Raw genomic sequence first — 12,462 nt, forward strand, 5'->3', positions numbered from 1 at the left:
ACTCCTTGTATCTTACTATAATGACAAATCTAGGACATTCCATTCTTTTTCATTAGTAATAAAAAAGAAGAGTTTTTCATAGGTTTACATATCAGAAGACTATAGTTTAATATAAGTTCTTTCTCTAATTTGCTTTAAAATCCATGGCAAGTCACTCACTATATCTCTCAGGGTCTCTGGTTCCTCATCAATAGAACATATTTCCCCTAAATTCTATGGTTCTATAATTTAGCTTTAGTATTTAACTAGTTTGAAGGGCTTTTAGGGGTTTCACAACTGTTGCTTTAAGAGGGGTCTTGGCCATTACAGAATAGAAACTAGGAAAATGGGCCTTGGCAGGAGTTTAAACTTAGAAACAACTAGCAAGTTCTGTTCTTGGCTGGCCTGGATGCTCCATAATGCTTTGAAGAATATCTCTTCACTTTCAAACCTGATAACATAGATTATGGCTTTTATTCCATAGTCAACAATTCTGGAGGGGGTGGAGTGGGGATGGGGTCCTTTCTGAAAGGAGCTCAGGCCTTGGGGGTCTAAGATATTCTGATGATTTCCAAAATGCCCAACTTTAGGACAAACAGGGAATGTCTTTCCATTTAATGAATTTCATTCTGGAACTCCTAGGGAATGGAAATCACCAGCCTATTAAATATGCCAATGTATTAGCTTACTATTCTCTTGAAGGTGTTAGGGTACAAGAGAATTTCCTGGCAGTGGATATTATTACACTCTGGAATAGGTTACTGAGAAAAATTGTAGAATGTTTTTCCATGGAGCACTATAAAAATAGCAGAAAATAGCTCTTTCCCCCTTGCCTCTCCTTTACCAGAATGGTTTAAGTGTAGTTCCATTTAGAGAAAAGGAAATAAATTAACCAACATCAGACCAACCAAGGTTTGTCTATGATAAAGACATAAGGAATTGTATAGCTTTTGGAGATGTCTAGAGTTTGTATAGTTAACTTATAGGAAGGTGGAATCTCTGAAAATATTACTCTGAGGATAGCTGAAACTTTGTTGGAGTTACTGTAAAACTTCCAATGGTATATTCCTGAGATAGGAAGGAAGGAGTACTTTGGCGTAATAATATTGGGTATATGCTAGGGGAGTGGCAGTGCCAAATGGTTATAACATTCATACTAGTGGAGTGTGACTGTTACAAGGCAGTGTTATATAATGAGTAGAACCATGAAAATCTGAGCTTGATTTCTTTCCACCTTATCGTCATATAAGATATGACGGTGGGCAACCTTTTAATTTCTGAGTCCAATTCATGTCCTGATTCTCTAAGTTGTAAGGATTCCCTCTGCTACAGTTACTTTGTATATACAGAGATCCTGATGAATATGAATGAATAATGGATTTCCCCTGAAGTGGCTGCATGTATTCGAATTTACACTATTCGAAGTTATAATTATGTAAAATATGGTAATTGGTTCCAGCCCAATGGAAATATGCAGTGTGAATTTGAATAATGCAACCATTTCATCAGGTTTATTACTTACTCTAATCAAGACCTAGCTGTATTCTGTATTTATTTCTCTATGTACATGTTCCTCCTGGCCAACATTAACCCCTCCCCCCACAGTAAATAGAATGTAAGCTTTTTGATAGAAGCGATATTGTCCCTTCACCTCAAGTAGAATGTGAGCTCAAGAGAAGAGACTATTTTGTTTTTGTGATTGCATCTCAAGTTTTTAGTATAGTATGTGCTGTATAGAAGATGTTTGCCTGTTGAAAAGAGATCTTGATTTTCTCATCTGTAAAATGGGGAAAATGTTTGCTTTTGCAGCATTGTTCTGAGGCTCAACTGAGAGAACATATGTAAAACATTTGGAAAGCTTTAATATGGTGTACAAAATGTGAATTATTATTGTTGTTATGAGGTGCCCCATTTTGTGGAGTGTTCCTAGTAAAAAGATGCTGACAGGTTAGGGGGGGATAATCAAGGGGAAGTGAGAGTAACACATAAGGTATTTAACTTTTAGTTTGTGCCAGTCAATTCATCCTGAAGATGAGACAATTCAAAATCTGACTCTTCTCTTTTCTTATGCAACCAGCTGCAGCCTTAAAATGAAGAGGGCAACAAGGCTCTTTGTCTATAGTAACTTTATGAAGTAGGCACTTAAGTTGAATTATCTGTTAACAAATCAGTGTTCACTGTATTGTACCTCTTCTTTCCTTGGTTCCTTTTCACGTTTGTATTCTTGTTTATCCAATATAATCCTAAAGCTCATATTGCATTTATTATTCTTCTGGCCATAAATGAATAGGAATTTTTACAGCTAAAAAATCAGCTAAACTAGAGAAAGCTGAAAGTTCTTAGCATAGAGCTTAATACTCCATAATATTAAACAATCCCCATCAGGAACAAACAAAAGGCATCTGTGTAATTTTATTAGATATCAAAAGAGTTCTTAGAAGGCTAAATTGGAGATGCAATGCTGCTTCTCCTTATATATAATGACAAAGAGCCAATTCAGCTACTCTAACAGAAACTCAAATAAGCACAGCCCTTTCAGAAAGGCTTTATATTCAATGTAAAGGAAATTTTGTCTTCAAATACTACCAGCTCAGCTTCCAGTGGTTTCAATGGGAGCTGGACATGCAGAGCCAAGGGCTAATTTTGGCCCATGTATTTCCCCAATATGTCCTCTCGGGTGATCATTTTAGTTTCACCAAAGTGTTTCCTCTAGCTATGAGAGTCCTCATTGAAAAGTTTAAAGCACTGAGAAAAGACTAAAATCCAAATCAATATTCCTTAGAACAAATAAAGCAAAAGAGGATTTAGATAGGAATAGTCTTCTTTCCAAGTCCCTAGAGGACAGACGGAGGCTATCTTGATAATTTTTTTAAAGGTCAAAAGCACATGTTTTTAAAAAAGCTTCTTCCTTCCCCAGTTATAAAGGTTTCAATATGAAGACAGCCAGGTCATGTGCACTGTTATGTAGTTTGGAGTGAGAGATTAAAGATTGAGAGGGTATCACTCAATAGACTAGTTTATTTCATTCCTCAAATGTTGATTGTTGTAATAAATTATTTGCAGTGATTGTTTTGCTTTCAAGTATGTAACATTTTGTACAAAAAAATAGATGTATTCTGGAGAACTACCTAATCGAGTTGTAATGCTTTCTATTTCTTCCCCCAAGCAACAGTTTTACAGATAACATTTGAAGAGAGAGTGTTTTGCCTGTAGATCTACAGAACTGAGAAGATTACTCATTGTCCTTTGACCTTTGAGAACACTGAGTGACTCTAGCTCAAACTGAAGCCTGGGAGGAGACACTGAATTGAAAGAATATCCAAAAGCAAATTCAATGTAAGTCCAATAAATGTTCATTTACTACTCTGTAAGAGAAGTATTAGAAGTCAAGGTGAAAATTTGTAGACACATACTGGAACCTTGCTGGTCATGAAAGAACTAAATTTGATATAAGGCAGAATGCCATCTTGGACACAATCCAGCAGAAGATTTAGTTCCTGGCATACCAAAAGGACTTTATTATAAAGCATTTGCACTTAGGAAATGGTGCAATAGTATAGACTTCTATGACAGTATTAGGACAGGATTGTAAATGCTTTCCAAGGTACATTCTTGATCAGAAAAATGAAGGTTTTTTTTTTTTTTTAAGAAATACAAAGGATATAAAAAGGAGAAATCAGAAAGAAAAAAGGGAGTCTCAACTGCCTAGTGTACACATTAGTGTAATGGAGTCATCTCATTAGAAAGAACTGATACTATGCCATTATATTGTATCTATTAAGAAAAGAAGCCAACTGATTTGAGCAAAGATCTTTGAAATTTTTGGAAAGATTGCATCTTTACTTCTCTATCCCTTTGTATCCTATGATCTCTGTTGTGAGATTTCATATGAGTCATGAGGAAGCTACCTGAATCTCTAGATCTGGCTTTGAGCATAGCAGTAGTGCTAATAAGATATCTTAGCCCATAAAATGTTTATTGCCTTCTTTGAGAGACATGCTAATTTTTAATTGTTTCTTTTTTATGTGCTTTATTTTTTGATGTGTTGCCATTATGATCTTTAAAACTTCCACCAACAAAGATATTTCATATCTGATCAGTTTGCTAAAGGTAGGGTCATCTACCTGGAAAACCCTGGGGATCTAAATCATGAGGAATGGATACTGGAGCAGGTTTTTGTTGGCTACCTACCATTTGGCCTGGAGAAATGTTTGTAATATCCAGAAATGTCAGTATCTTTGGGAGGGCACGGTCAATACCTGACATGTCTTTTACTGTATTTGGGATTGAGAGGGCAAGGTTACTCCTTCACTAGTGGCTTTTGGTAAGAGAGCCCTGCTATAGGGGGAAGGGCTATGTGTCTATCCTCCTTTGGCCATCTGCCTTTGGCACAAGAAATGTGTCCAAGACATTGACTTTTTCATTGTGTTTTTTTCTTCTAGGTGCAGTGAGGGAAGTGCCGTCCACAAAAATGGGGCTATGAAGTTTCTGGGATTCTGAGAATCCGGGCAGGGTCTTGCAGCAAATCTTGCAGGAAGCCTAATAGTAATACCTGGAGGAATAAAAGAACTGGATTTTTGTTCAGCAGAACCAGCTTTGGCTACAAACTTTGTGGAACCAATGTTAGGTAGTACTGAGTGAGGCTATGAGACTTTCCAACACCCAAGAATTAAGTAGTGTATGTCAGTTCTATGCCAGACAGTAAAATATGTAATCCCTTCAGTGAATTTATCATATTGAAAAGAGAGTACACTAGTGCAGAATTTTAAAAATAATATAAAACAATTGTAAGTTAAAGGTCAGATTTATAGAACTCACAACAAATGCTTTTGAAATTTAAAATAGAAACTCATGGTGGTCTAGAAATTTGATAGAAAGACTTTGTAGAGGAAGAGATAGCATGGATAGGTGGAGAAAAGAAAGTGGAAATAATAGTCTAAGAGAGAGAGAGGAATATGATAGGATAAATGATGAAATCAGAGTTATAGTTTAGGGATGATTACACTTATTTTTCTAGATAGGAGTATTTGTTGAGAAACAATGGAATATAAGGTTAAATGGGTGAGTTAGGATCACACTATATGGTCTTAAATGTCAGATTAAAGAGAACTAAGGAGCTTTTCCTTTTTTATTTCCTTTAGAGAAGAGAAGTAACATGATGAAAATAGAATTTTGCAAACCTGTCTAGGACAAATTGAGAAGAGAAATTAGACTCAGAGAAAATAAAAAGCTACTGTTGTAGTTTGATCATGGGTAATAAAGGCTTGGATTCACTTCAGGTACGTCCTCCTAACACATTTTTTCTGCGTTTGGGGCATAGAAAATACTGCAATATATTCCAATAGTCCCTTAATCTAAATGTTTAAGAAAATACAGGGAATCTTAAAATTCATTTTAAGGATAAAGGCAAAAGGGGACCCAATTTAAGCAGAGAAAGGGATAATAGAGATTATGAAAAACAGATACTAAATTTTCTTAATCCTTTACAGTAGAAAAGTAAAAACAACTCCCTTATTTAGAACTTAATTAAAGAGAAAAAATATATAATTTGGAGTTGCAAAGATGGATAAGACATTTTTTTTAGCTTGTTATTATTTTTCTTAGTGTCTTAGCTAATCATGAGTTTGTATGGAGCTCATATCCCGCTGCATTCCCTCTCTTGACCATTTGCCATTGGTTAAGCTTCTATGTTGCCTTTCCTGAGAAAACAGAGGTGGGGCAGGTGGCTTGTTAATGTTCCTGGCTTACCACTTAACTAGTTGGCAGCACATTGCTACTGTTTACATTTCTACAGCTGGCTTTCCAAAAGGTTATTATAGAGCACAGAGTTTTAACTAAACAAGAATCTTGATTTCTCTACAAAGTCTACTTCTGTTAGTATTTGGTTGGGTTCTTTTATGCATTTTTCTTATTGTAGTTATCATGTCCTTCAAAGCCCTGTCATCTGCGGTACTTTACATTTCCGAATGTCTCTTTAAGTTAAAACATTGTCTAGGACTTGGTGGAACTGGCAGACTCTGACATTACATGTTGTATTATTCATTGTTTGGCGACTAGTCTGCATATCTGTGGTAAAAACAAACACAATGCCTCTCAGCTCATTTCAGACCATTCATTACTTTTCTATGAATGGCTTTATGAAAATGCGAAACCCTCTTTATAGAATATAAGAAGCTATAGAACCACAAAAATCACTACCAGTTAAGACATTCATGTTGAATCAAAACTAGTTCAGAGAAGCTCAGTAATGTTCTTATTTCAGATCTATACACATTAAGGGTATTTGGGTTTGACTGCTCAATTTTCCTTTTCATTATGTAGTCTGGAACAAGCCATTAAATTTGAACAGAAAAATTAAGTTTTATATGGCCAATACTTCATCTCTATTCATTAAGATGGGGGGAACAGACAAATTTCTGCACATGTTGGCTTTGCTTCATAAATGTGCCAGTAGGTGTTGCTCTGTTAGTACTAATGCTGACTCCTTCAATATGAAACAAACTTGTCTTTGTTTATGATGAGGGAGATTCAAAAACAATTCTAACTTTTACTTGTGTATTTCTTTTAAAGAGATAATACATTTCCACCAATACTTAGGGCCTTATATAATAATTTTGCTGCCAAAATGACTTTTTTAATAAGACAGGTAGCCAATCCTGAGTCAAATCGTTGGATAATTGGCTAGTTTCATAAGGACTAGAAACTGATTTTACATTTGTCTTCTGTTAAGAAATATTGGTCTTTCGGGTAGAGTAGGGGAACCAAGCAATTACTAATCTGTTCAAATAGAAAAAAAAAACCCTATACTTTTTCACTCTTCTTTTCCCTCATGTGTATATCAATTCATATTACATGTTCTTATCTACTCAGAATCTTAAATCTACATTAAAAAAATATAAATGCCTTTGTGCTTGATGTAGGCACAGATAACCTTAGAAGCATTTTCTTGTCTGTCTGACAAACAAGTGCAAAGCTTGTGTGAATTTATCCAGAACCCACAGGATTTAACTCTTTATAATATACCTAAGCATTTCAAGCATGTTTACATTGGGAAATGTTTTCCTGTTCTTATGTGTAGGCAGAAACAAACGATTTCCTTATGTTCACCTCACTGACCCTGCTGCCTGTACTAATTATTACATAGAAATAACAGACGTGGCTACTTCTGGGTTTGACTTAAATTTATTCATCAAAGATTCAAACTTTGAAATGTAAAAAGACTTGTGAATTATTCTTTGCTAGATGAAAGGCTTCTGAAAAAATAAGATTTCAATATTTCAAGGGGTCTCTGATTTCTTTAATGGTAGTAATCTGTCAAATGGTATAGACTATACCCAAGCCACACCTTTCATGCTGAGTACCTTTTGTCCTTCACAGAGGGGCCACCCATGTGCTGTGGGACTACCTATAGAGTTCTTAATGTTATATTGGTACTAGTTCAATACTTGGGCTGTCCCAGTCATTATCCCTTTTAATATAAGAACATGCTATCTCTCCTTCTAAGTCATATATCTATTGAATATTTATTTATGCTCTTTCTTGTGGACAATTCTTTATTGGTAATAAGCAACAGTTTCTTAGAGGGGCAGTGTGTGTCTCTGGGGAATGGAGCATTGAAATCAGAATGAGATAGATGAGTTCAGAATTGGCTTAGATACTTACTAGCTGTGGAACTGTGGACAAATAACTTTTGTTTGTCCCAGTTTTCTCTATTGTAACAAGGGATAATAGCACCATTTCCCGTGGTTGTTACAAGTAACAAATAAAATAATATTTGTTAAAAAAAAAAAAGTGCCTGACATGTAATAGAGGCTAACTAAATGCTTATTCCCTTTCCCTCCTGGTACCATCCACCATATGCTTCTACATTGCTCTTTGGGTAACTCACAGTTTTGATTCTCAGGAAACTTTGAAAATACTTGTTTCAGATCCACATAACATTCTTTGAATATTGGTATTAAAAATGATGAGTCTGTTTCAGGGAGATGCTTAAGGTTCTGAGAATACACACAATTTCCCAAATGCATGCTCACCCCTTCTACGTCACCTCCCACTTTTTTTCTTCTTCTTCAGCTTTGGGCCCAACTCATTGTTTATCCACAGCATCAGTATAAGATATCTATAGTGATTGACAAATTCAATGAGCTATCCACAAAATTGAGTACCATAATCTACACACTAGGCATTCTTTTCCCATGATATATGAATGTTATGGAATATTATTGTGCTATAAGAAATGATCAGCAGGATGCTTTCAGAAAGACCTGGAGAGACTTACATGGACTGATGCTAAGTGAAGTTAGTAGAACTAAGAGAACATTGTACACAGCAGCAAGAAGATTATGCAACGATCAATTCTGATGGACATGGCTCTTTTCAATAATGAGGTGATTCAGGTCAATTCCAATAGATTTGTAGTGGAGAGAGCCATCTGTAACCAGAGAGAGAATTGTGAGGACAAACAAGAACTAGAGATCATTATTGATCACAAAATAGAAAATTTTGATTACATCAAATTAAAAAGCTTTTGTACAAACAAAACTAATGCAAACAAGATTAGAAGAGAAGCAACAAACTGGGAAAACATTTTTACAGTTAAAGGTTCTGATAAAGGCCTCATTTCCAAAATATATAGAAAATTGACTCTAATTTATAAGAAATCAAGCCATTCTCCAATTGATAAATGGTCAAAGAATATGAACAGACAATTTTCAGATGATGAAATTGAAATTATTTCCACTCATATGTGTAACGTGCTCTCCTGGCAGTTACAATTACTAGTCTGTCCTAGACCCACCAGAGTACCTTTGACCACTGTCCTTTGCAGTGTGAGCTCTACCCGGCTTGCCTCCTCTGAGGCCTTCTAAGGTCTCTGGCCACAATCTCTTGAATCTATAGCTTAATAACCGGTAGCGCACTCAAGAACAACCACATGTAATCTTAAAAGCCTTTATTATACCTACTCACATAATGCCCTAACTGATGCCCTGACTTGTTGGTTCCCTGGTGAACACCTGGTCAGAAGACCCATGTGTTCACTACCAAAACCCTTACCTCTTTTGGCTACCCATCTTGGCTTGGCCACCCAGGCTAGGGAGCCAGAGTGAACAGCACGAGGTTAAAGAGGGCGGTTGCTGCCTGCAGTGGGCTTACATAGGGCCTGTGAGGTCACACACACAGCCAATCAGCGAGAGAGTCACCCATTACAAAACTATCTCAATATGGCCAGGATCCCGCCCAAGGGCAGTCCTAATATCCACAGAAATTACTTCTGGGCCTCAATCTCCCGATGCACTGTGTCCGCCCATTTAAAGGGCCCTTACACATATGAAAGAGTGTTCCAAATCACTATTGATCAGAGATATGCAAATTAAGCCCACTCTGAGATACCACTACACACCTGTCAGATTGGCTAAGATGACAGGAAAAAAAATAATGATGAATGTTGGAGGGGATGTGGGAAAACTGGGACACTGATGCATTGTTGGAGTTGTGAACGAATCCAACCATTCTGGAGAGCAGTTTTGAATGCCCAAACTGTTATCAAACTGTGCATACCCTTTGTATGCACAGCAGTGCTACTACTAGGGTTATATCTGAAAGAGATCTTAAAGAAGGGAAAGAGACCTGTATGTGTAAGACTGTTTGTGGCAATCCTCTTTGTAGTGACCAGAAACTGGAAAATGAATCAATGCCCATCAATTGGAGAATGGCTGAATAAATTGTGGTATATGAATGTTATGGAATATTATTGTTCTGTAAGAAATGATCAGTAGGATGAATACAGAGAGGCTTGGAGAGACTTACATGAACTGATGCTAAGTGAAATGAACAGAACCAGGAGATCATTATACACTTCAACGATACTGAATGAGGATGTATTCTGATGGAAAGGAATATTTTCAACAAAGAGAAGATCTAATTCAGTTCCAATTGATCAATGATGGACAGAATCAGCCACACCCAGAAAAGGAGCACTTTTGTTTTTCTTCCCAGGTTACTTTTACCTTCTAAATCCAATTCTCCCTGTGCAACAAGAGAACTGTTCGGCTCTGCACACATATATTGTATCTAGGATATACTATAACATAATTAACATGTATAAGACTGCTTGCCTTCTAGGGGAGGGGGTGAAGGGAGGGAAGGGAAAAGTCGGAACAGAAGTGAGTGCAAGTGATAATGTTATTTAAAAAAAGTACCTAGGCATATGTTCTGTCAATAAAAAGTTATAAAAAATGATGTATAAAGTATGTATAGAAATGAGAAGCTGTTATCTTTTTGTTTTCATAATTGTAAATCACAACTTGTCAATAATATGAAGTAATAACAGTTTATTGTATTTTTAACTGGTAGGGCTAAATCTCTAGACCAAGTATATCATAGATTTTTGTATAGATTGCTCAGTACAAATTTAAAAATAAAGTTTAATAAAAACAGTGATGTGCTTCTATTATAGAAATCCCTTAGTCCTATAGTCAAACAATGAAATATCCTGAAAAACAGAGATTCAGATGAAAGTAAATAAATTTAATCACTTTTGTATTATTTTATAGTGAATTTAAAAATCACAAGGTTTGTTATTTCTTTGATTTTTCCTCTATCACACTCTCATTCCACTTCTCAAGCGTACTTTTTGAGCTGGTTTCAAATCATTTATGAGATTATGCAAAGTGAGGAAAAAACAATCATAATGCCCTTTATTTTTCTGTAACTTCCTATTACTCAAATACTCTGTATGTCTTTTTCAAACCTATTCAGAGAGTGGAGTGTATGGGGTATTAAGGAAGGATTACCACGTGTGATGTGAAGGCTTGCTAAGCTCTTTTCAGGGCTATTTATCCATCTTGATGTCCACCTGTCATCCAACTCTGTGGCTTCAAGAAGCCATAGGTGCATAGTGGCTAAACCTCAGTGAAACCATCTTGGCAGATGGGCTAAAACAGGCTGAAAATAACTTACAGGCCTTAACTCAATTGGTTAGGGGATATTTACCCCAATTATATGAAGACTTTCTTACAGCAAAATAGGCATATGAAAACAATCTCCCTCTACCCCCAATAGCCATGAAAGGGGTCAAAGCAGGTGCTGTGGAGTGCTTAGAACTCGGTCAGACATGCTAAGGTCATCCACTGCATCTTAGACCAATGCCAATTGTCTTGATTTTTGTGTTGCCACTGAACTTTGATAACAGAGAATGAGGCTGGCAACTTTATACAATTCTGCCTCGATTAAATCTAATTCATGTGTCCATGAAGACATCACCAGTGATGTCACTGGTTCTGTTTGAAAATAAGGATGAACAACAACACAAGAGTCAATATGTAATGATTATGTCTCAAATGTCATAAGGAGAAATTAAGTTTTATTAACTTCTAAATTAGTGCCTTTATTTTTTGCTACCCTGACAAACTCAGTCTCTCTGTCTCTGTATGTCTGTCTCTGTCTGTCTGTCTCTCTTTCTGTCTCTATTTATCTCTATCTCTTCTCTCTGTCTCTCTGTCTGTCTCTATCTCTCCCTTTCTTTCCCTCTCTCCCTTTCCCTCCCTTCTTTTCTCTTTTTTCCACCTCTCCTTCGCTCCCCTTTCCCTTCCCCACCTCTGTCTCTGTCTCTTCCTTTCTCTTTCTCTCTTTGTCTCTGACTCTTTCTTTCTGTCTCTCTCTGTGTATGCATTTTCCTTCTGAAAATTTTTTTAGAATATTTTCTATCTAGCATCTTAATGAAATCCATAAGTTTTTAATCAAGAGTCAATGATATGGTGACATATCTATGTTGAGATACTACAAAGGAAATTGTTGTTACATATTTAAAGCTTAGCAATAGATTGATCCAGTTTCCAGCAGTAAAAAAAAATTAAGAACTACTTGTCTTTTTTTCCTTGAAGAATAGATGAAAATGGTAAATGCTTTTTGTCATAGAATCATTTCACCAGAATAAGTTAACAGGATGCCAACACAAAAAACATTAGTACTAGAAAGGACTGTCTAGTACAAACAACTTTTCCTTTTATAGATAAAGAAACTGAGACTTCAAAAGGTTAAATTACTGAGATCACAGTTGAGAAAAAAAATAAAATTACAAAATATTAAAGCTAGGAAAGACTTTAGAGGTTGTGTAATATAACTTTCATTTTACATTGAGTAAACTGAAGCCCAGAAAAGTTAAAAAGGGTGGGTATCCTGGCATGTTGTCTAGTGCTTTCCAGTAAAATACTTGATGAATCTAACAAGTATTTGGGAACAAGTTATGTGTTTGCAAAATCATATTGTTAACAGTTAGCTAAATGCTCTGACATATAAATAAATCTAAAAATGGGCAACTGCCTTTCAAGGAGGCAGTCAAAAATAATATAAGGTAATATTCCTATGCTAAAACAATTTAAATAACAATTTAACACATTTTTTAAAAATAATAAAGTGCAGCAGAGGTCAGAAGAGGTAGTTTAAGAAGGTTTTAAAAAGAAGGTGGGGATTTGGATTGTGCTT

The 12,462-nt window shown here is 35.9% G+C and overlaps 1 long non-coding RNA gene across 1 annotated transcript in view; it reads right to left on the minus strand.

The window, feature by feature from the left end:
• The window catches only part of LOC141555306 (uncharacterized), a 232,428-nt gene that overhangs the window by 16,531 nt on the left and 203,435 nt on the right, over positions 1-12,462 (minus strand). Inside the window, exon 4 of the long non-coding RNA XR_012486143.1 lies at positions 8,258-8,410. This is a non-coding gene — a long non-coding RNA (uncharacterized LOC141555306). The remainder of the gene's footprint in view (positions 1-8,257; positions 8,411-12,462) is intronic.

This window comes from Sminthopsis crassicaudata, chromosome 1 (assembly GCF_048593235.1).
Source record: "Sminthopsis crassicaudata isolate SCR6 chromosome 1, ASM4859323v1, whole genome shotgun sequence".
NCBI lineage: Eukaryota > Metazoa > Chordata > Mammalia > Dasyuromorphia > Dasyuridae > Sminthopsis > Sminthopsis crassicaudata.